The sequence below is a fragment of the Lithobates pipiens genome, unplaced genomic scaffold (genome assembly GCF_037356315.1).
Source record: "Lithobates pipiens isolate NorthernLeopardFrog02 unplaced genomic scaffold, aLitPip1_a1.2 Scaffold_30, whole genome shotgun sequence".
Taxonomy (NCBI): domain Eukaryota; kingdom Metazoa; phylum Chordata; class Amphibia; order Anura; family Ranidae; genus Lithobates; species Lithobates pipiens.
The window spans coordinates 149,054,589-149,070,751 of NW_027507791.1; the positions used below are offsets into that span (position 1 = coordinate 149,054,589).

Consider the following 16,163-nt stretch of genomic DNA (forward strand, 5'->3'; position numbering starts at 1 on the left):
CAGCAGGTCGCCAAAGCCAACAACATAATGGAAAAAAGCCTACGGCACCAGGTGTTCCCAGGCGGTCTCCCATCCAGGTACTAACCAGGCCTGACCCTGCTTAGCATCCGAAATCAGACGAGATAGAGCGCATTCAGGGTGATGTGGCTGTAGGCGATCTGGCATCCTACTTACAACTCTCTTGACAAAAGCCAAGGTGGTCACCTCGGGCAATTGAGAGGAAAAATACAGCAGGTCGCCAAAGCCAAAAACATAATGGAAAAAAGCCTACGGCACCTGGTATTCCCAGGCGGTCTCCCATCCAGGTACTAACCAGGCCCGACCCTGCTTAGCATCCGAGATCAGACGAGATCGAGCGCATTCAGGGTGATGTGGCCGTAGGCGATCTTGCAACCTACTTACAACTCTCTTGACAAAAGCCAAGGTGGTCACCTCGGGCAATTGAGAGGAAAAATACAGCAGGTCGCCAAAGCCAACAACATAATGGAAAAAAGCCTACGGCACCTCGTATTCCCAAGCAGTCTCCTATCCAGGTACTTTCCAGGCCCGACCCTGCTTAGCATCCGAGATCAGACGAGATCGAGTGCATTCAGGGTGATGTGGCCGTAGGCGACCTTGCGCCCTACTTACAACTCTCTTGACAAAAGCCAAGGTGGTCACCTCGGGCAATCGAGAGGAAAAATACAGCAGGTCGCCAAAGCCAAAAACATAATGGAAAAAAGCCTACGGCACCTGGTATTCCCAGGCGGTCTCCCATCCAGGTACTAACCAGGCCTGAGCCTGCTTAGCATCCGAGATCAGACGAGATCAGACGAGATCGAGAGCATTCAGGGTGATGTGGCCGTAGGTGACCTTGCACCCTACTTACAACTCTCTTGACAAAAGCCAAGGTGGTCACCTCGGGCAATCGAGAGGAAAAATACAGCAGGTCGCCAAGGCCAAAAACATAATGGAAAAAAGCCTACGGCACCTGGTATTCCCAGGCGGTCTCCCATCCAGGTACTAACCAGGCCTGACCCTGCTTAGCATCCGAGATCAGACGAGATCGAGAGCATTCAGGGTGATGTGGCCTTAGGCATCCTTGCACCCTACTTACAACTCTCTTGACAAAAGCCAAGGTGGTCACCTCGGGCAATCGAGAGGAAAAATACAGCAGGTCGCCAAAGCCAACAACATAATGGAAAAAAGCCTACGGCACCTGGTATTCCCAGGCGGTCTCCCATCCAGGTACTAACCAGGCCCGACCCTGCTTAGCATCCAAGATCAGACGAGATCTAGCGCTTTCAGGGTGATGTGGCCGTAGGCAATCTTGCACCCTACTTACAACTCTCTTGACAAAAGCCAAGGTGGTCACCTCGTGCAATCAAGAGGAAAAATACAGCAGGTCGCCAAAGCCAACAACATAATGGAAAAAAGCCTACGGCACCTGGTATTCCCAGGCGGTCTCCCATCCAGGTACTAACCAGGCCCGACCCTGCTTAGCATCCGAGATCAGACGAGATCGAGCGCTTTCAGGGTGATGTGGCCATAGGCGATCTTGCACCCTACTTACAACTCTCTTGACAAAAGCCAAGGTGGTCACCTCGGGCAATCGAGAGGGAAAATACAGCAGGTCGCCAAAGCCAACAACATAATGGAAAAAAGCCTACGGCACCTGGTATACCCAGGCGGTCTCCCACCCAGGTACTAACTAGGCCCGACTCTGCTTAGCATCCGAGATCAGACGAGATCGAGCGCATTCAGGGTGATGTGGCCATAGGCAATCTTGCACCCTACTTACAACTCTCTTGACAAAAGCCAAGGTGGTCACCTCGGGCAATCGAGAGGAAAAATACAGCAGGTCGCCAAAGCCAACAACATAATGGAAAAAAGCCTACGGCACCTGGTATTCCCAGGCGGTCTCCCATCCAGGTACTAACCAGACCCGACCCTGCGTAGCATCCGAGATCAGACGAGATCAAGCGCATTCAGGGTGATGTGGCTGTAGGCGATCTTGCACTCTACTTACAACTCTCTTGAAAAAAGCCAAGGTGGTCACCTCGGGCAATCGAGAGGAAAAATACAGCAGGTCGCCAAAGCCAACAACATAATGGAAAAAAGCCTACGGCACCTGGTATTCCCAGGCGGTCTCCCATCCAGGTACTAACCAGGCAATAACCAGGCCCGACCCTGCTTAGCATCCGAGATCAGACGAGATCGAGCGCATTCAGGGTGATGTGGCCGTAGGCGATCTTGCAACCTACTTCCAACTCTCTTGACAAAAGCCAAGGTGGTCACCTCGGGCAATCGAGAGGAAAAATACAGCAGGTCGCCAAAGCCAACAACATAATGGAAAAAAGCCTACGGCACCTGGTATTCCCAGGCGGTCTCCCATCAAGGTACTAACCAGGCCCGACCCTGCTTGGCATCCGAGATCAGACGAGGTCAAGCGCTTTCAGGGTGATGTGGCCGTAAGCAATCTTGCACCCTACTTACAACTCTCTTGACAAAAGCCAAGGTGGTCACCTCGGGCAATCGAGAGGAAAAATACAGCAGGTCGCCAAAGCCAACAACATAATGGAAAAAAGCCTACGGCACCTGGTATTCCCAGGCGGTCTCCCATCCAGGTACTAACCAGGCCCGACCCTGCTTAGCATCCGAGGTCAGACGAGATTGAGCGCATTCAGGGTGATGTGGCCGCAGGCGATTTTGCACCCTACTTATAACTCTCTTGACAAAAGCCAAGGTGGTCACCTCGGGCAATCGAGAGGAAAAATACAGCAGGTCGCCAAAGCCAACAACATAATGGAAAAAAGCCTACGGCACCAGGTGTTCCCAGGCGGTCTCCCATCCAGGTACTAACCAGGCCTGACCCTGCTTAGCATCCGAAATCAGACGAGATAGAGCGCATTCAGGGTGATGTGGCTGTAGGCGATCTGGCATCCTACTTACAACTCTCTTGACAAAAGCCAAGGTGGTCACCTCGGGCAATTGAGAGGAAAAATACAGCAGGTCGCCAAAGCCAACAACATAATGGAAAAAAGCCTACGGCACCTCGTATTCCCAAGCGGTCTCCTATCCAGGTACTTTCCAGGCCCGACCCTGCTTAGCATCCGAGATCAGACGAGATCGAGTGCATTCAGGGTGATGTGGCCGTAGGCGACCTTGCACCCTACTTACAACTCTCTTGACAAAAGCCAAGGTGGTCACCTCGGGCAATCGAGAGGAAAAATACAGCAGGTCGCCAAAGCCAAAAACATAATGGAAAAAAGCCTACGGCACCTGGTATTCCCAGGCGGTCTCCCATCCAGGTACTAACCAGGCCTGAGCCTGCTTAGCATCCGAGATCCGACGAGATCAGACGAGATCGAGAGCATTCAGGGTGATGTGGCCGTAGGTGACCTTGCACCCTACTTACAACTCTCTTGACAAAAGCCAAGGTGGTCACCTCGGGCAATCGAGAGGAAAAATACAGCAGGTCGCCAAGGCCAAAAACATAATGGAAAAAAGCCTACGGCACCTGGTATTCCCAGGCGGTCTCCCATCCAGGTACTAACCAGGCCTGACCCTGCTTAGCATCCGAGATCAGACGAGATCGAGAGCATTCAGGGTGATGTGGCCTTAGGCATCCTTGCACCCTACTTACAACTCTCTTGACAAAAGCCAAGGTGGTCACCTCGGGCAATCGAGAGGAAAAATACAGCAGGTCGCCAAAGCCAACAACATAATGGAAAAAAGCCTACGGCACCTGGTATTCCCAGGCGGTCTCCCATCCAGGTACTAACCAGGCCCGACCCTGCTTAGCATCCAAGATCAGACGAGATCTAGCGCTTTCAGGGTGATGTGGCCGTAGGCAATCTTGCACCCTACTTACAACTCTCTTGACAAAAGCCAAGGTGGTCACCTCGTGCAATCAAGAGGAAAAATACAGCAGGTCGCCAAAGCCAACAACATAATGGAAAAAAGCCTACGGCACCTGGTATTCCCAGGCGGTCTCCCATCCAGGTACTAACCAGGCCCGACCCTGCTTAGCATCCGAGATCAGACGAGATCGAGCGCTTTCAGGGTGATGTGGCCATAGGCGATCTTGCACCCTACTTACAACTCTCTTGACAAAAGCCAAGGTGGTCACCTCGGGCAATCGAGAGGGAAAATACAGCAGGTCGCCAAAGCCAACAACATAATGGAAAAAAGCCTACGGCACCTGGTGTTCCCAGGCGGTCTCCCATCCAGGTACTAACCAGGCCCGACCCTGCTTAGCATGCGCGATCAGACGAGATCGAGCGCATTCAGGGTGATGTGGCCATAGGCAATCTTGCACCCTACTTACAACTCTCTTGACAAAAGCCAAGGTGGTCACCTCGGGCAATCGAGAGGGAAAATACAGCAGGTCGCCAAAGCCAACAACATAATGGAAAAAAGCCTATGGCACCTGGTATTCCCAGGCGGTCTCCCATCCAGGTATTAACCAGGCCTGACCCTGCTTAGCATCCGAGATCAGACGAGATCGAGCGCATTCAGGGTGATGTGGCCATAGGCGATCTTGCACCCAACTTACAACTCTCTTGACAAAAGCCAAGGTGGTCAACTCGGGCAATCGAGAGGAAAAATACAGCAGGTCGCCAAAGCCAACAACATAATGGAAAAAAGCCTACGGCACCTGGTATTCCCAGGCGGTCTCCCATCCAGGTACTAACCAGGCCCGACCCTGCTTAGCATCCAAGATCAGATGAGATCTAGCGCTTTCAGGGTGATGTGGCCGTAGGCAATCTTGCACCCTACTTACAACTCTCTTGACAAAAGCCAAGGTGGTCACCTCGTGCAATCAAGAGGAAAAATACAGCAGGTCGCCAAAGCCAACAACATAATGGAAAAAAGCCTACGGCACCTGGTATTCCCAGGCGGTCTCCCATCCAGGTACTAACCAGGCCCGACCCTGCTTAGCATCCGAGATCAGACGAGATCGAGCGCTTTCAGGGTGATGTGGCCATAGGCGATCTTGCACCCTACTTACAACTCTCTTGACAAAAGCCAAGGTGGTCACCTCGGGCAATCGAGAGGAAAAATACAGCAGGTCGCCAAAGCCAACAACATAATGGAAAAAAGCCTACGGCACCTGGTGTTCCCAGGCGGTCTCCCATCCAGGTACTAACCAGGCCCGACCCTGCATAGCATGCGCGATCAGACGAGATCGAGCGCATTCAGGGTGATGTGGCCATAGGCGATCTTGCACCCAACTTACAACTCTCTTGACAAAAGCCAAGGTGGTCAACTCGGGTAATCGAGAGGAAAAATACAGCAGGTCGCCAAAGCCAACAACATAATGGAAAAAAGCCTACGGCACCTGGTATTCCTAGGCGGTCTCCCATCCAGGTACTAACAAGGCCCGACCCTGCTTAGCATCCGAGATCAGACGAGATCGGGCGTATTCAGGTTGATGTGGCCATAGACGATCTTGCACCCTACTTACAACTCTCTTGACAAAAGCCAAGGTGGTCACCTCGGGCAATGGAGAGGAAAAATACAGCAGGTCGCCAAAGCCAAAAACATAATGGAAAAAAGCCTATGGCACCTGGTATTACCAGGCGGTCTCCCATCCAGGTAATAACCATGCCCGACCCTGCTTAGCATCCGAGATCAGACGAGATCGAGCGCATTCAGGGTGATGTGGCCGTAGGCGATCTTGCACCCTACTTACAACTCTCTTGACAAAAGCCAAGGTGGTCACCTCGGGCAATCGAGAGGAAAAATACAGCAGGTCGCCAAAGCCAACAACATAATGGAAAAAAGCCTACGGCACCTGGTATACCCAGGCGGTCTCCCATCCAGGTACTAACCAGGCCCGACCCTGCTTAGCATGCGAGATCAGACAAGATCGAGTGCATTCAGGGTGATGTGGCCGTAGGCGATCTTGCACCCTACTTACAACTCTCTTGACAAAAGCCAAGGTGGTCACCTCGGGCAAACGAGAGGAAAAATACAGCAGGTTGCCAAAGCCAACAACATAATGGAAAAAAGCCTACCGCTCCTGGTATTCCCAGGCGGTCTCCCATCCAGGTACTAACCAGGCCCGACCCTGCTTAGCATCTGAGATCAGACGAGATCGAGCGCATTCAGGGTGATGTGGCCGTAGGCGATCTTGCACCCTACTTACAACTCTCTTGACAAAAGCCAAGGTGGTCACCTCGGGCAATCGAGAGGAAAAATACAGCAGGTCGCCAAAGCCAACAACATAATGGAACAAAGCCTACGGCACCAGGTATTCCCAGGCGGTCTCCCATCCAGGTTCTTACCAGGCCCGACCCTGCTTAGCATCCGAGATCAGACGAAATCGAGCGCATTCAGGGTGATGTGGCCGTAGGCGATCTTGCACCCTACTTAGAACTCTCTTGACAAAAGCCAAGGTGATCACCTCGGGCAATGGAGAGGAAAAATACAGCAGGTCGCCAAAACCAACAACATAATGGAAAAAAGCCTACGGCACCTGGTATTCCCAGGCGGTCTCCCATCCAGGTACTAACCAGGCCCGACCCTGCTTAGCATCCGAGATCAGACGAGATCAAGCGCATTTAGGGTGATGTGGCCGTAGGCGATCTTGCCCCCTACTTACAACTCTCTTGACAAAAGCCAAGGTGGTCACCTCGGGCAATCGAGAGGAAAAATACAGCAGGTCGCCAAAGCCAACAACATAATGGAAAAAAGCCTACGGCACCTGGTATTCCCAGGCGGTCTCCCATCCAGGTACTAACCAGGCCCGACCCTGCTTAGCATCCGAGATCAGACGAGATCGAGCGCATTCAGGGTGATGCGGCCGTAGGCGATCTTGCACCCTACTCACAACTCTCTTGACAAAAGCCAAGGTGGTCACCTCGGGCAATCGAGAGGAAAAATACAGCAGGTCGCCAAAGCCAACAACATAATGGAAAAAAGCCTACTGCACCTGGTATTCCCAGGCGGTCTCCCATCCAGGTACTAACCAGGCCCGACCCTGCTTAGCATCCGAGATCAGACGAGATCGAGCGCATTCAGGGTGATGTGCCCGTAGGCGATCTTGCACTCTACTTACAACTCTCTTGACAAAAGCCAAGGTGGTCACCTCGGGCAATCGAGAGGAAAAATACAGCAGGTCGCCAAAGCCAACAACATAATGGAAAAAAGCCTACGGCACCTGGTATTCCCAGGCGGTCTCCCATCCAGGTACTAACCAGGCCCGACCCTGCTTAGCATCCGAGATCAGACGAGATCGAGCGCATTCAGGGTGATGTGGCCGTAGGTGATCTTGCACCATACTTACAACTCTCTTGACAAAAGCCAAGGTGGTCACCTCGGACAATCGAGAGGAAAAATACAGCAGGTCGCCAAAGCCAACAACATAATGGAAAAAAGGCTACGGCACCTGGTATTCCCAGGCGGTCTCCCATCCAGGTACTAACCAGGCCCGACCCTGCTTATCATCCGAGATCAGACGAGATCGAGCACATTCAGGGTGATGTGGCCATAGGCGATCTTGCACCCTACTTACAACTCTCTTGACAAAAGCCAAGGTGGTCATCTCGGGCAATCGAGAGGAAAAATACAGCAGGTCGCCAAAGCCAACAACATAATGGAAAAAAGCCTACGGCACCTGGTATTCCCAGGTGGTCTCCCATGCAGGTACTAATCAGGCCCGACCCTGCTTAGCATCCGAGATCAGATGAGCTCGAGCGCATTCAGGGTGATGTGGCCGTAGGCGATCTTGCACCCTACTTACAACTCTCTTGACAAAAGCCAAGGTGGTCACCTCGGGCAATCGAGAGGAAAAATACAGCAGGTCGCCAAAGCCAACAACATAATGGAAAAAAGCCTACGTCACCTGGTATTCCCAGGCGGTCTCCCATCCAGGTACTAACCAGGCCCAACCCTGCTTAGCATCCGAGATCAGACGAGATCGAGCCCATTCAGGGTGATGTGGCCGTAGGTGATCTTGCACCCTACTTACAACTCTCTTGACAAAAGCCAAGGTGGTCACCTTGGGCAATCGAGAGGAAAAATACAGCAGGCCGCCAAAGCCAACAACATAATGGAAAAAAGCCTATGGCACCTCGTATTCCAAGGCGGTCTCATATCCAGGTACTAACCAGGCCAGACCCTGCTTAGCATCCGAGATCAGACGAGATCGAGCGCATTCAGGGTGATGTGGCTTTAGGCAATCTTGCACCCTACTTACAACTCTCTTGACAAAAGCCAAGGTGGTCACCTCGGGCAAACGAGAGGAAAAATACAGCAGGTCGCCAAAGCCAACAACATAATGGAAAAAAGCCTACGGCACCTGGTATTCCCAGGCGGTCTCCCATCCAGGTACTAACCAGGCCCGACCCTGCTTAGCATCCGAGATCAGACGAGATCGAACGCATTCAGGGTGATGTGGCCGTAGGCGATCTTGACCCCTACTTACAACTCTATTGACAAAAGCCAATGTGGTCACCTCAGGCAATCGAGAGGAAAAATACAGCAGGTCGCCAAAGCCAACAACATAATGGAAAAAAGCCTACGGCACCTGGTATTCCCAGGCGGTCTCCCATCCAGGTAATAACCAGGCCCGACCCTGCTTAGCATCCGAGATCAGACGAGATTGAGCGCATTCAGGGTGATGTGGCCGTAGGCGATCTTGCACCCTACTTACAACTCTCTTGACAAAAGCCAAGGTGGTCACCTCGGGAAATCGAGAGGAAAAATACAGCAGGACGCCAAAGCCAACAACATAATGGAAAAAAGCCTATGGCACCTGGTATTCCCAGGCAGTCTCCCATTCAGGTACTAACCAGGCCCGACACTGCTTAGCATCCGAGATCAGACGAGATCGAGCGCATTCAGGGTGATGTGGCTGTAAGCGATCTTGCACCCTACTTACAACTCTCTTGACAAAAGCCAAGGTGGTCACCGTGGGCAATCGAGAGGAAAAATACAGCAGGTCACCAAAGCCAACAACATAATGGAAAAAAGCCTACGGCACCTGGTATTCCCAGGCGGTCTCGCATCCAGGTACGAACCAGGCCCGACCCTGCTTAGCATCCGAGATCAGACGAGATCGAGCGCATTCAGGGTGATGTGGCCGTAGGAGAACTTGTCCCCTACTTACAACTCTATTGACAAAAGCCAATGTGGTCACCTCGGGCAATCGAGAGGAAAAATACATCAGGTCGCCAAAGCCAACAACATAATGGAAAAAAGCCTACGGCACCTGGTATTCCCAGGCGGTCTCCCATCCAGGTACTAACCAGGCCCGACTCTGCTTAGCATCCGAGATCAGACGAGATTGAGCGCATTCAGGGTGATGTGGCCGTAGGCGATCTTGCACCCTACTTACAACTCTCTTGACAAAAGCCAAGGTGGTCACCTCGGGCAATCGAGAGGAAAAATACAGCAGGACGCCAAAGCCAACAACATAATGGAAAAAAGCCTACGGCACCTGGTATTCCCAGGCAGTCTCCCATCCAGGTACTAACCAGGCCCGACACTGCTTAGCATCCAAGATCAGACGAGATCGAGCGCATTCAGGGTGATGTGGCTGTAAGCGATCTTGCTCCCTACTTACAACTCTCTTGACAAAAGCCAAGGTGGTCACCTTGGGCAATCGAGAGGAAAAATACAGCAGGTCACCAAAGCCAACAACATAATGGAAAAAAGCCTACGGCACCTGGTATTCCCAGGCGGTCTCGCATCCAGGTACTAACCAGGCCCGCCCCTGCTTAGCATCTGAGATCAGACAAGATAGAGCGCATTCAGGGTGATGTGGCCGTAGACGATTTTGCAGGCTACTTAAAACTCTCTTGACAAAAGCCAAGGTGGTCACCTCGGGGCAATCGAGAGGAAAAATACAGCAGGTCACCAAAGCCAACAACATAATGGAAAAAAGCCTACGGCACCTGGTATTCCCAGGCGGTCTCGCATCCAGGTACTAACCACGCCCGCCCCTGCTTAGCATCCGAGATCAGACGAGATAGAGCGCATTCAGGGTGATGTGGCCGTAGACGATTTTGCAGGCTACTTACAACTCTCTTGACAAAAGCCAAGGTGGTCACCTCGGGCAAACGAGAGGAAAAATACAGCAGGTCGCCAAAGCCAACAACATAATGGAAAAAAGTCTACGGCACCTGGTATTCCCAGGCGGTCTCCCATCCAGGTACTAACCAGGCCCGACCCTGCTTAGCATCCGAGATCAGACAAGATCGAACGCATTCAGGGTGATGTGGCCGTAGGCGATCTTGTCCCCTACTTACAACTCTATTGACAAAAGCCAATGTGGTCACCTCGGGCAATCGAGAGGAAAAATACAGCAGGTCGCCAAAGCCAACAACATAATGGAAAAAAGCCTACGGCACCTGGTATTCCCAGGCGGTCTCGCATCCAGGTACTAACCACGCCCGCCCCTGCTTAGCATCCGAGATCAGACGAGATAGAGCGCATTCAGGGTGATGTGGCCATAGACGATCTTGCTCCCTACTTACAACTCTCTTGACAAAAGCCAAGGTGGTCACCTTGGGCAATCGAGAGGAAAAATACAGCAGGTCACCAAAGCCAACAACATAATGGAAAAAAGCCTACGGCACCTGGTATTCCCAGGCGGTCTCGCATCCAGGTACTAACCAGGCCCGCCCCTGCTTAGCATCTGAGATCAGACAAGATAGAGCGCATTCAGGGTGATGTGGCCGTAGACGATTTTGCAGGCTACTTAAAACTCTCTTGACAAAAGCCAAGGTGGTCACCTCGGGGCAATCGAGAGGAAAAATACAGCAGGTCACCAAAGCCAACAACATAATGGAAAAAAGCCTACGGCACCTGGTATTCCCAGGCGGTCTCGCATCCAGGTACTAACCACGCCCGCCCCTGCTTAGCATCCGAGATCAGACGAGATAGAGCGCATTCAGGGTGATGTGGCCGTAGACGATTTTGCAGGCTACTTACAACTCTCTTGACAAAAGCCAAGGTGGTCACCTCGGGCAAACGAGAGGAAAAATACAGCAGGTCGCCAAAGCCAACAACATAATGGAAAAAAGTCTACGGCACCTGGTATTCCCAGGCGGTCTCCCATCCAGGTACTAACCAGGCCCGACCCTGCTTAGCATCCGAGATCAGACAAGATCGAACGCATTCAGGGTGATGTGGCCGTAGGCGATCTTGTCCCCTACTTACAACTCTATTGACAAAAGCCAATGTGGTCACCTCGGGCAATCGAGAGGAAAAATACAGCAGGTCGCCAAAGCCAACAACATAATGGAAAAAAGCCTACGGCACCTGGTATTCCCAGGCGGTCTCGCATCCAGGTACTAACCACGCCCGCCCCTGCTTAGCATCCGAGATCAGACGAGATAGAGCGCATTCAGGGTGATGTGGCCATAGACGATTTTGCAGGCTACTTACAACTCTCTTGACAAAAGCCAAGGTGGTCACCTCGGGCAAACGAGAGGAAAAATACAGCAGGTCGCCAAAGCCAACAACATAATGGAAAAAAGCCTACGGCACCTGGTATTCCCAGGCGGTCTCCCATCCAGGTACTAACCAGGCCCGACCCTGCTTAGCATCCGAGATCAGACAAGATCGAACGCATTCAGGGTGATGTGGCCGTAGGCGATCTTGTCCCCTACTTACAACTCTATTGACAAAAGCCAATGTGGTCACCTCGGGCAATCGAGAGGAAAAATACAGCAGGTCGCCAAAGCCAACAACATAATGGAAAAAAGCCTACGGCACCTGGTATTCCCAGGCGGTCTCCCATCCAGGTAATATCCAGGCCCCACCCTGCTTAGCATCCGAGATCAGACGAGATTGAGCGCATTCAGGGTGATGTGGCTGTAGGCGATCTTGCACCCTACTTACAACTCTCTTGACAAAAGCCAAGGTGGTCACCTCGGGCAATCGAGAGGAAAAATACAGCAGGACGCCAAAGCCAACAACATAATGGAAAAAAGCCTATAGCACCTGGTATTCCCAGGCAGTCTCCCATTCAGGTACTAACCAGGCCCGACACTGCTTAGCATCCGAGATCAGACGAGATCGAGCGCATTCAGGGTGATGTGGCTGTAAGCGATCTTGCACCCTACTTACAACTCTCTTGACAAAAGCCAAGGTGGTCACCTTGGGCAATCGAGAGGAAAAATACAGCAGGTCACCAAAGCCAACAACATAATGGAAAAAAGCCTACGGCACCTGGTATTCCCAGGCGGTCTCGCATCCAGGTACTAACCAGGCCCGCCCCTGCTTAGTATCCGAGATCAGACGAGATAGAGCGCATTCAGGGTGATGTGGCCGTAGACGATTTTGCAGGCTACTTACAACTCTCTTGACAAAAGCCAAGGTGGTCACCTCGGGCAAACGAGAGGAAAAATACAGCAGGTCGCCAAAGCCAACAACATAATGGAAAAAAGCCTACGGCACCTGGTATTCCCAGGCGGTCTCCCATCCAGGTACTAACCAGGCCCGACCCTGCTTAGCATCCGAGATCAGACGAGATCGAACGCATTCAGGGTGATGTGGCCGTAGGCGATCTTGTCCCCTACTTACAACTCTATTGACAAAAGCCAATGTGGTCACCTCGGGCAATAGAGAGGAAAAATACAGCAGGTCGCCAAAGCCAACAACATAATGGAAAAAAGCCTACGGCACCTGGTATTCCCAGGCGGTCTCCCATCCAGGTAATAACCAGGCCCGACCCTGCTTAACATCCGAGATCAGACGAGATTGAGCGCATTCAGGGTGATGTGGCCGTAGGCGATCTTGCACCCTACTTACAACTCTCTTGACAAAAGCCAAGGTGGTCACCTCGGGCAATCGAGAGGAAAAATACAGCAGGACGCCAAAGCCAACAACATAATGGAAAAAAGCCTATGGCACCTGGTATTCCCAGGCAGTCTCCCATTCAGGTACTAACCAGGCCCGACACTGCTTAGCATCCGAGATCAGACGAGATCGAGCACATTCAGGGTGATGTGGCTGTAAGCGATCTTGCACCCTACTTACAACTCTCTTGACAAAAGCCAAGGTGGTCACCTTGGGCAATCGAGAGGAAAAATACAGCAGGTCACCAAAGCCAACAACATAATGGAAAAAAGCCTACGGCACCTGGTATTCCCAGGCGGTCTCGCATCCAGGTAATAACCAGGCCTGACCCTGCTTAGCATCTGAGATCAGACGAGATTGAGCACATTCAGGGTGATGTGGCCGTAGGCGATCTTGCACCCTACTTACAACTCTCTTGACAAAAGCCAAGGTGGTCACCTCGAGCAATCGAGAGGAAAAATACAGCAGGTCGCCAAAGCCAACAACATAATGGAAAAAAACCTACGGCACCTGGTATTCCCAGGCGGTCTCCCATCCAGGTACTAACCAGGCCCGACCCTGCTTAGCATCCGAGATCAGACGACATCGAGCGCATTCAGGGTGATGTGGCCGTAGGCGACCTTGCGCCCTACTTACAACTCTCTTGACAAAAGCCAAGGTGGTCACCTCGGGCAATAGAGAGGAAAAATACAGCAGGTCGCCAAAGCCAACAACATAATGGAAAAAAGCCTACGGCACCTGGTATTCCCAGGCGGTCTCCCTTCCAGGCACTAACCAGGCCCAACCCTGTTTAGCATCCGAGATCAGACGAGATCGAGCGCATTTAGGGTGATGTGGCCGCAGGCGATCTAGCACCCTACTTACAACTCTCTTGACAAAAGCCAAGGTGGTCACCTCGGGCAATCGAGAGGAAAAATACAGCAGGTCGCCAAAGCCAACAACATAATGGAAAAAAGCCTACGGCACCTGGTATTCCCAGGCGGTCTCCCATCCAGGTACTAACCAGGCCCGACTCTGCTTAGCAGCCGAGATCAGACGAGATTGAGCGCATTCAGGGTGATGTGGCCGTAGGCGATCTTACATCCTACTTACAACTCTCTTGACAAAAGCCAAGGTGGTCACCTCGGGCAATCGAGAGGAAAAATACAGCAGGACGCCAAAGCCAACAACATAATGGAAAAAAGCCTACGGCACCTGGTATTCCCAGGCAGTCTCCCATCCAGGTACTAACCAGGCCCGACACTGCTTAGCATCCGAGATCAGACGAGATCGAGCGCATTCAGGGTGATGTGGCTGTAAGCGATCTTGCACCCTACTTACAACTCTCTTGACAAAAGCCAAGGTGGTCACCTTGGGCAATCGAGAGGAAAAATACAGCAGGTCGCCAAAGCCAAAAACATAATGGAAAAAAGCCTACGGCACCTGGTATTCCCAGGCGGTCTCGCATCCAGGTACTAACCTGGCCCGCCCCTGCTTAGCATCCGAGATCAGACGAGATAGAGCGCATTCAGGGTGATGTGGCCGTAGACGATTTTGCAGGCTACTTACAACTCTCTTGACAAAAGCCAAGGTGGTCACCTCGGGCAATCGAGAGGAAAAATACAGCAGGTCACCAAAGCCAACAACATAATGGAAAAAAGCCTACGGCACCTGGTATTCCCAGGCGGTCTCGCATCCAGGTACTAACCAGGCCCGCCCCTGCTTAGCATCCGAGATCAGACGAGATCGAGCGCATTCAGGGTGATGTGGCCGTAGGCGATCGTGTCCCCTACTTACAACTCTATTGACAAAAGCCAATGTGGTCACCTCAGGCAATCGAGAGGAAAAATACAGCAGGTCGCCAAAGCCAACAACATAATGGAAAAAAGCCTGCGGCACCTGGTATTCCCAGGCGGTCTCCCATCCAGGTAATAACCAGGCCCGACCCTGCTTAGCATCTGAGATCAGACGAAATCGAACGCATTCTGGGTGATGTGGCCGTAGGCAATCGTGCACCCTACTTACAACTCTCTTGACAAAAGCCAAGGTGGTTACCTCGGGCAATCGAGAGGAAAAATACAGCAGGTCGCCAAAGCCAACAACATAATGGAAAAAAGCCTACGGCACCTGGTATTCCCAGGCAGTCTCCCATCCAGGTACTAACCAGGGCCGACCCTGCTTAGCATCCGAGATCAGACGAGATTGAGCGCATTCAGGGTGATGTGGCCGTAGGCGATCTTGCCCCCTACTTACAACTCTCTTGACAAAAGCCAAGGTGGTCACCTCGGGCAATCGAGAGGAAAAATACAGCAGGTCGCCAAAGCCAACAACATAATGGAAAAAAGCCTACGGCACCTGGTATTCCCAGGCGGTCTCCCATCCAGGTAATAACCAGACCCGACCCTGCTTAGCATCTGAGATCAGACGAGATTGAGCGCATTCAGGGTGATGTGGCCGTAGGCGATCTTGCACCCTACTTACAACTCTCTTGATAAAAGCCAAGGTGGTCACCTCGGGCAATCAAGAGGAAAAATACAGCAGGTCGCCAAAGCCAACAACATAATGGAAAAAAGCCTATGGCACCCGGTATTCCCAGGCGGTCTCCCATCCAGGTACTAACCAGGCCCGACCCAGCTTAGCATCCGAGATCAGACGAGATCAAGCGCATTCAGGGTGATGTGGCCGTAGGCCATCTTGCACCCTACTTACAACTCTCTTGACAAAAGCCAAGGTGGTCACCTCGGGCAATCGAGAGGAAAAATACAGCAGGTCGCCAAAGCCAACAACATAATGGAAAAAAGCCTACGGCACCTGGTATTCCCAGGCGGTCTCCCATCCAGGTACTAACCAGGCCCGACCTTGCTTAGCATCCGAGATCAGACGAGAACGAGCGCATTCAGGGTGATGTGGCCGTAAGCGATCTTGCACCCTACTTACAACTCTCTTGACAAAAGCCAAGGTGGTCACCTCGGGCAATCGAGAGAAAAAATACAGCAGGTCGCCAAAGCCAACAACATAACGGAAAAAAGCCTACGGCACCTGGTAATCCCAGGCGGTCTCCCATCCAGGTACTAACCAGGCCCGACCCTGCTTAGCATCTGAGATCAGACGAGATCGAGCGCATTCAGGGTGATGTGGCCGTAGGCGATCTTGCACCCTACTTACAACTCTCTTGACAAAAGCCAAGGTGGTCACCTCGGGCAATCGAGAGGAAAAATACAGCAGGTCGCCAAAGCCAACAACATAATGGTAAAAAGCCTACGGCACCCGGTATTCCCAGGCGGTCTCCCATCCAGGTACTAACCAGGCCCGACCCTGCTTAGCATCCGAGATCAGACGAGATCGAGCGCATTCAGGGTGATGTGGCCGTAAGCGATCTTGCACCCTAC

General features: G+C 52.1%; 23 non-coding genes and 47 pseudogenes across 23 annotated transcripts; all 70 read right to left on the reverse strand.

The window, feature by feature from the left end:
- Positions 1–36: 36 nt before the first annotated feature.
- LOC143947664 (5S ribosomal RNA) lies at positions 37–155 on the reverse strand (annotated as a pseudogene).
- A 109-nt stretch (positions 156–264) lies between these two features.
- Positions 265–383, reverse strand: LOC143951795 (5S ribosomal RNA). The gene has a single exon (XR_013267033.1). It is a non-coding gene; the product is annotated as a 5S ribosomal RNA (ribosomal RNA).
- Positions 384–492: 109 nt separating this feature from the next.
- On the reverse strand, positions 493–611 carry LOC143953521 (5S ribosomal RNA). The gene has a single exon (XR_013268595.1). It is a non-coding gene; the product is annotated as a 5S ribosomal RNA (ribosomal RNA).
- A 109-nt stretch (positions 612–720) lies between these two features.
- LOC143948035 (5S ribosomal RNA) lies at positions 721–849 on the reverse strand (annotated as a pseudogene).
- A 109-nt stretch (positions 850–958) lies between these two features.
- Positions 959–1,077, reverse strand: LOC143943482 (5S ribosomal RNA; annotated as a pseudogene).
- A 109-nt stretch (positions 1,078–1,186) lies between these two features.
- On the reverse strand, positions 1,187–1,305 carry LOC143953044 (5S ribosomal RNA). The gene has a single exon (XR_013268162.1). It is a non-coding gene; the product is annotated as a 5S ribosomal RNA (ribosomal RNA).
- Positions 1,306–1,414: 109 nt separating this feature from the next.
- Positions 1,415–1,533, reverse strand: LOC143943835 (5S ribosomal RNA). The gene has a single exon (XR_013264970.1). It is a non-coding gene; the product is annotated as a 5S ribosomal RNA (ribosomal RNA).
- A 109-nt stretch (positions 1,534–1,642) lies between these two features.
- Positions 1,643–1,761, reverse strand: LOC143945595 (5S ribosomal RNA; annotated as a pseudogene).
- A 109-nt stretch (positions 1,762–1,870) lies between these two features.
- On the reverse strand, positions 1,871–1,989 carry LOC143946107 (5S ribosomal RNA; annotated as a pseudogene).
- Positions 1,990–2,098: 109 nt separating this feature from the next.
- Positions 2,099–2,228, reverse strand: LOC143947466 (5S ribosomal RNA; annotated as a pseudogene).
- A 109-nt stretch (positions 2,229–2,337) lies between these two features.
- LOC143943656 (5S ribosomal RNA) lies at positions 2,338–2,456 on the reverse strand (annotated as a pseudogene).
- A 109-nt stretch (positions 2,457–2,565) lies between these two features.
- LOC143954027 (5S ribosomal RNA) lies at positions 2,566–2,684 on the reverse strand. Its single transcript, XR_013269055.1, has one exon. It is a non-coding gene; the product is annotated as a 5S ribosomal RNA (ribosomal RNA).
- A 109-nt stretch (positions 2,685–2,793) lies between these two features.
- LOC143947665 (5S ribosomal RNA) lies at positions 2,794–2,912 on the reverse strand (annotated as a pseudogene).
- Positions 2,913–3,021: 109 nt separating this feature from the next.
- On the reverse strand, positions 3,022–3,140 carry LOC143954881 (5S ribosomal RNA; annotated as a pseudogene).
- Positions 3,141–3,249: 109 nt separating this feature from the next.
- On the reverse strand, positions 3,250–3,378 carry LOC143948058 (5S ribosomal RNA; annotated as a pseudogene).
- A 109-nt stretch (positions 3,379–3,487) lies between these two features.
- Positions 3,488–3,606, reverse strand: LOC143943483 (5S ribosomal RNA; annotated as a pseudogene).
- A 109-nt stretch (positions 3,607–3,715) lies between these two features.
- LOC143953045 (5S ribosomal RNA) lies at positions 3,716–3,834 on the reverse strand. The gene has a single exon (XR_013268163.1). It is a non-coding gene; the product is annotated as a 5S ribosomal RNA (ribosomal RNA).
- Positions 3,835–3,943: 109 nt separating this feature from the next.
- Positions 3,944–4,062, reverse strand: LOC143943848 (5S ribosomal RNA). Its single transcript, XR_013264972.1, has one exon. It is a non-coding gene; the product is annotated as a 5S ribosomal RNA (ribosomal RNA).
- A 109-nt stretch (positions 4,063–4,171) lies between these two features.
- LOC143943511 (5S ribosomal RNA) lies at positions 4,172–4,290 on the reverse strand (annotated as a pseudogene).
- Positions 4,291–4,399: 109 nt separating this feature from the next.
- LOC143943514 (5S ribosomal RNA) lies at positions 4,400–4,518 on the reverse strand (annotated as a pseudogene).
- Positions 4,519–4,627: 109 nt separating this feature from the next.
- LOC143952207 (5S ribosomal RNA) lies at positions 4,628–4,746 on the reverse strand. The gene has a single exon (XR_013267406.1). It is a non-coding gene; the product is annotated as a 5S ribosomal RNA (ribosomal RNA).
- Positions 4,747–4,855: 109 nt separating this feature from the next.
- LOC143943860 (5S ribosomal RNA) lies at positions 4,856–4,974 on the reverse strand. Its single transcript, XR_013264973.1, has one exon. It is a non-coding gene; the product is annotated as a 5S ribosomal RNA (ribosomal RNA).
- Positions 4,975–5,083: 109 nt separating this feature from the next.
- Positions 5,084–5,202, reverse strand: LOC143946005 (5S ribosomal RNA; annotated as a pseudogene).
- A 109-nt stretch (positions 5,203–5,311) lies between these two features.
- Positions 5,312–5,430, reverse strand: LOC143945434 (5S ribosomal RNA; annotated as a pseudogene).
- A 109-nt stretch (positions 5,431–5,539) lies between these two features.
- Positions 5,540–5,658, reverse strand: LOC143947382 (5S ribosomal RNA; annotated as a pseudogene).
- A 109-nt stretch (positions 5,659–5,767) lies between these two features.
- LOC143954455 (5S ribosomal RNA) lies at positions 5,768–5,886 on the reverse strand. Its single transcript, XR_013269445.1, has one exon. It is a non-coding gene; the product is annotated as a 5S ribosomal RNA (ribosomal RNA).
- Positions 5,887–5,995: 109 nt separating this feature from the next.
- LOC143944630 (5S ribosomal RNA) lies at positions 5,996–6,114 on the reverse strand (annotated as a pseudogene).
- Positions 6,115–6,223: 109 nt separating this feature from the next.
- On the reverse strand, positions 6,224–6,342 carry LOC143944164 (5S ribosomal RNA; annotated as a pseudogene).
- Positions 6,343–6,451: 109 nt separating this feature from the next.
- LOC143952604 (5S ribosomal RNA) lies at positions 6,452–6,570 on the reverse strand. Its single transcript, XR_013267765.1, has one exon. It is a non-coding gene; the product is annotated as a 5S ribosomal RNA (ribosomal RNA).
- Positions 6,571–6,679: 109 nt separating this feature from the next.
- Positions 6,680–6,798, reverse strand: LOC143950568 (5S ribosomal RNA). The gene has a single exon (XR_013265923.1). It is a non-coding gene; the product is annotated as a 5S ribosomal RNA (ribosomal RNA).
- A 109-nt stretch (positions 6,799–6,907) lies between these two features.
- Positions 6,908–7,026, reverse strand: LOC143954571 (5S ribosomal RNA). The gene has a single exon (XR_013269550.1). It is a non-coding gene; the product is annotated as a 5S ribosomal RNA (ribosomal RNA).
- Positions 7,027–7,135: 109 nt separating this feature from the next.
- On the reverse strand, positions 7,136–7,254 carry LOC143950403 (5S ribosomal RNA). The gene has a single exon (XR_013265808.1). It is a non-coding gene; the product is annotated as a 5S ribosomal RNA (ribosomal RNA).
- Positions 7,255–7,363: 109 nt separating this feature from the next.
- On the reverse strand, positions 7,364–7,482 carry LOC143943519 (5S ribosomal RNA; annotated as a pseudogene).
- A 109-nt stretch (positions 7,483–7,591) lies between these two features.
- LOC143952891 (5S ribosomal RNA) lies at positions 7,592–7,710 on the reverse strand. Its single transcript, XR_013268024.1, has one exon. It is a non-coding gene; the product is annotated as a 5S ribosomal RNA (ribosomal RNA).
- A 109-nt stretch (positions 7,711–7,819) lies between these two features.
- Positions 7,820–7,938, reverse strand: LOC143944317 (5S ribosomal RNA; annotated as a pseudogene).
- A 337-nt stretch (positions 7,939–8,275) lies between these two features.
- Positions 8,276–8,394, reverse strand: LOC143950754 (5S ribosomal RNA). Its single transcript, XR_013266091.1, has one exon. It is a non-coding gene; the product is annotated as a 5S ribosomal RNA (ribosomal RNA).
- Positions 8,395–8,503: 109 nt separating this feature from the next.
- Positions 8,504–8,622, reverse strand: LOC143955007 (5S ribosomal RNA; annotated as a pseudogene).
- A 109-nt stretch (positions 8,623–8,731) lies between these two features.
- Positions 8,732–8,850, reverse strand: LOC143947475 (5S ribosomal RNA; annotated as a pseudogene).
- A 109-nt stretch (positions 8,851–8,959) lies between these two features.
- On the reverse strand, positions 8,960–9,078 carry LOC143944704 (5S ribosomal RNA; annotated as a pseudogene).
- Positions 9,079–9,187: 109 nt separating this feature from the next.
- On the reverse strand, positions 9,188–9,306 carry LOC143954514 (5S ribosomal RNA). Its single transcript, XR_013269499.1, has one exon. It is a non-coding gene; the product is annotated as a 5S ribosomal RNA (ribosomal RNA).
- Positions 9,307–9,415: 109 nt separating this feature from the next.
- LOC143946714 (5S ribosomal RNA) lies at positions 9,416–9,534 on the reverse strand (annotated as a pseudogene).
- Positions 9,535–9,643: 109 nt separating this feature from the next.
- Positions 9,644–9,762, reverse strand: LOC143948903 (5S ribosomal RNA; annotated as a pseudogene).
- Positions 9,763–9,872: 110 nt separating this feature from the next.
- Positions 9,873–9,991, reverse strand: LOC143948282 (5S ribosomal RNA; annotated as a pseudogene).
- Positions 9,992–10,100: 109 nt separating this feature from the next.
- On the reverse strand, positions 10,101–10,219 carry LOC143943744 (5S ribosomal RNA; annotated as a pseudogene).
- A 109-nt stretch (positions 10,220–10,328) lies between these two features.
- On the reverse strand, positions 10,329–10,447 carry LOC143948595 (5S ribosomal RNA; annotated as a pseudogene).
- A 109-nt stretch (positions 10,448–10,556) lies between these two features.
- LOC143948904 (5S ribosomal RNA) lies at positions 10,557–10,675 on the reverse strand (annotated as a pseudogene).
- A 110-nt stretch (positions 10,676–10,785) lies between these two features.
- On the reverse strand, positions 10,786–10,904 carry LOC143948283 (5S ribosomal RNA; annotated as a pseudogene).
- A 109-nt stretch (positions 10,905–11,013) lies between these two features.
- On the reverse strand, positions 11,014–11,132 carry LOC143943745 (5S ribosomal RNA; annotated as a pseudogene).
- A 109-nt stretch (positions 11,133–11,241) lies between these two features.
- LOC143948596 (5S ribosomal RNA) lies at positions 11,242–11,360 on the reverse strand (annotated as a pseudogene).
- A 109-nt stretch (positions 11,361–11,469) lies between these two features.
- On the reverse strand, positions 11,470–11,588 carry LOC143953373 (5S ribosomal RNA). Its single transcript, XR_013268461.1, has one exon. It is a non-coding gene; the product is annotated as a 5S ribosomal RNA (ribosomal RNA).
- Positions 11,589–11,697: 109 nt separating this feature from the next.
- On the reverse strand, positions 11,698–11,816 carry LOC143946194 (5S ribosomal RNA; annotated as a pseudogene).
- A 109-nt stretch (positions 11,817–11,925) lies between these two features.
- On the reverse strand, positions 11,926–12,044 carry LOC143946241 (5S ribosomal RNA; annotated as a pseudogene).
- A 109-nt stretch (positions 12,045–12,153) lies between these two features.
- On the reverse strand, positions 12,154–12,272 carry LOC143948123 (5S ribosomal RNA; annotated as a pseudogene).
- A 109-nt stretch (positions 12,273–12,381) lies between these two features.
- Positions 12,382–12,500, reverse strand: LOC143950755 (5S ribosomal RNA). The gene has a single exon (XR_013266092.1). It is a non-coding gene; the product is annotated as a 5S ribosomal RNA (ribosomal RNA).
- Positions 12,501–12,609: 109 nt separating this feature from the next.
- LOC143954420 (5S ribosomal RNA) lies at positions 12,610–12,728 on the reverse strand. The gene has a single exon (XR_013269413.1). It is a non-coding gene; the product is annotated as a 5S ribosomal RNA (ribosomal RNA).
- A 109-nt stretch (positions 12,729–12,837) lies between these two features.
- On the reverse strand, positions 12,838–12,956 carry LOC143948057 (5S ribosomal RNA; annotated as a pseudogene).
- A 109-nt stretch (positions 12,957–13,065) lies between these two features.
- LOC143949273 (5S ribosomal RNA) lies at positions 13,066–13,184 on the reverse strand (annotated as a pseudogene).
- Positions 13,185–13,293: 109 nt separating this feature from the next.
- Positions 13,294–13,412, reverse strand: LOC143954741 (5S ribosomal RNA). Its single transcript, XR_013269701.1, has one exon. It is a non-coding gene; the product is annotated as a 5S ribosomal RNA (ribosomal RNA).
- A 109-nt stretch (positions 13,413–13,521) lies between these two features.
- LOC143945382 (5S ribosomal RNA) lies at positions 13,522–13,640 on the reverse strand (annotated as a pseudogene).
- Positions 13,641–13,749: 109 nt separating this feature from the next.
- LOC143943914 (5S ribosomal RNA) lies at positions 13,750–13,868 on the reverse strand (annotated as a pseudogene).
- Positions 13,869–13,977: 109 nt separating this feature from the next.
- LOC143945296 (5S ribosomal RNA) lies at positions 13,978–14,096 on the reverse strand (annotated as a pseudogene).
- Positions 14,097–14,205: 109 nt separating this feature from the next.
- LOC143946590 (5S ribosomal RNA) lies at positions 14,206–14,324 on the reverse strand (annotated as a pseudogene).
- Positions 14,325–14,433: 109 nt separating this feature from the next.
- LOC143954447 (5S ribosomal RNA) lies at positions 14,434–14,552 on the reverse strand. The gene has a single exon (XR_013269438.1). It is a non-coding gene; the product is annotated as a 5S ribosomal RNA (ribosomal RNA).
- A 109-nt stretch (positions 14,553–14,661) lies between these two features.
- LOC143948385 (5S ribosomal RNA) lies at positions 14,662–14,780 on the reverse strand (annotated as a pseudogene).
- A 109-nt stretch (positions 14,781–14,889) lies between these two features.
- LOC143945036 (5S ribosomal RNA) lies at positions 14,890–15,008 on the reverse strand (annotated as a pseudogene).
- A 109-nt stretch (positions 15,009–15,117) lies between these two features.
- Positions 15,118–15,236, reverse strand: LOC143947001 (5S ribosomal RNA; annotated as a pseudogene).
- Positions 15,237–15,345: 109 nt separating this feature from the next.
- LOC143943738 (5S ribosomal RNA) lies at positions 15,346–15,464 on the reverse strand (annotated as a pseudogene).
- A 109-nt stretch (positions 15,465–15,573) lies between these two features.
- LOC143943547 (5S ribosomal RNA) lies at positions 15,574–15,692 on the reverse strand (annotated as a pseudogene).
- Positions 15,693–15,801: 109 nt separating this feature from the next.
- Positions 15,802–15,920, reverse strand: LOC143943417 (5S ribosomal RNA; annotated as a pseudogene).
- A 109-nt stretch (positions 15,921–16,029) lies between these two features.
- LOC143950367 (5S ribosomal RNA) lies at positions 16,030–16,148 on the reverse strand. The gene has a single exon (XR_013265775.1). It is a non-coding gene; the product is annotated as a 5S ribosomal RNA (ribosomal RNA).
- Positions 16,149–16,163: the final 15 nt, after the last annotated feature.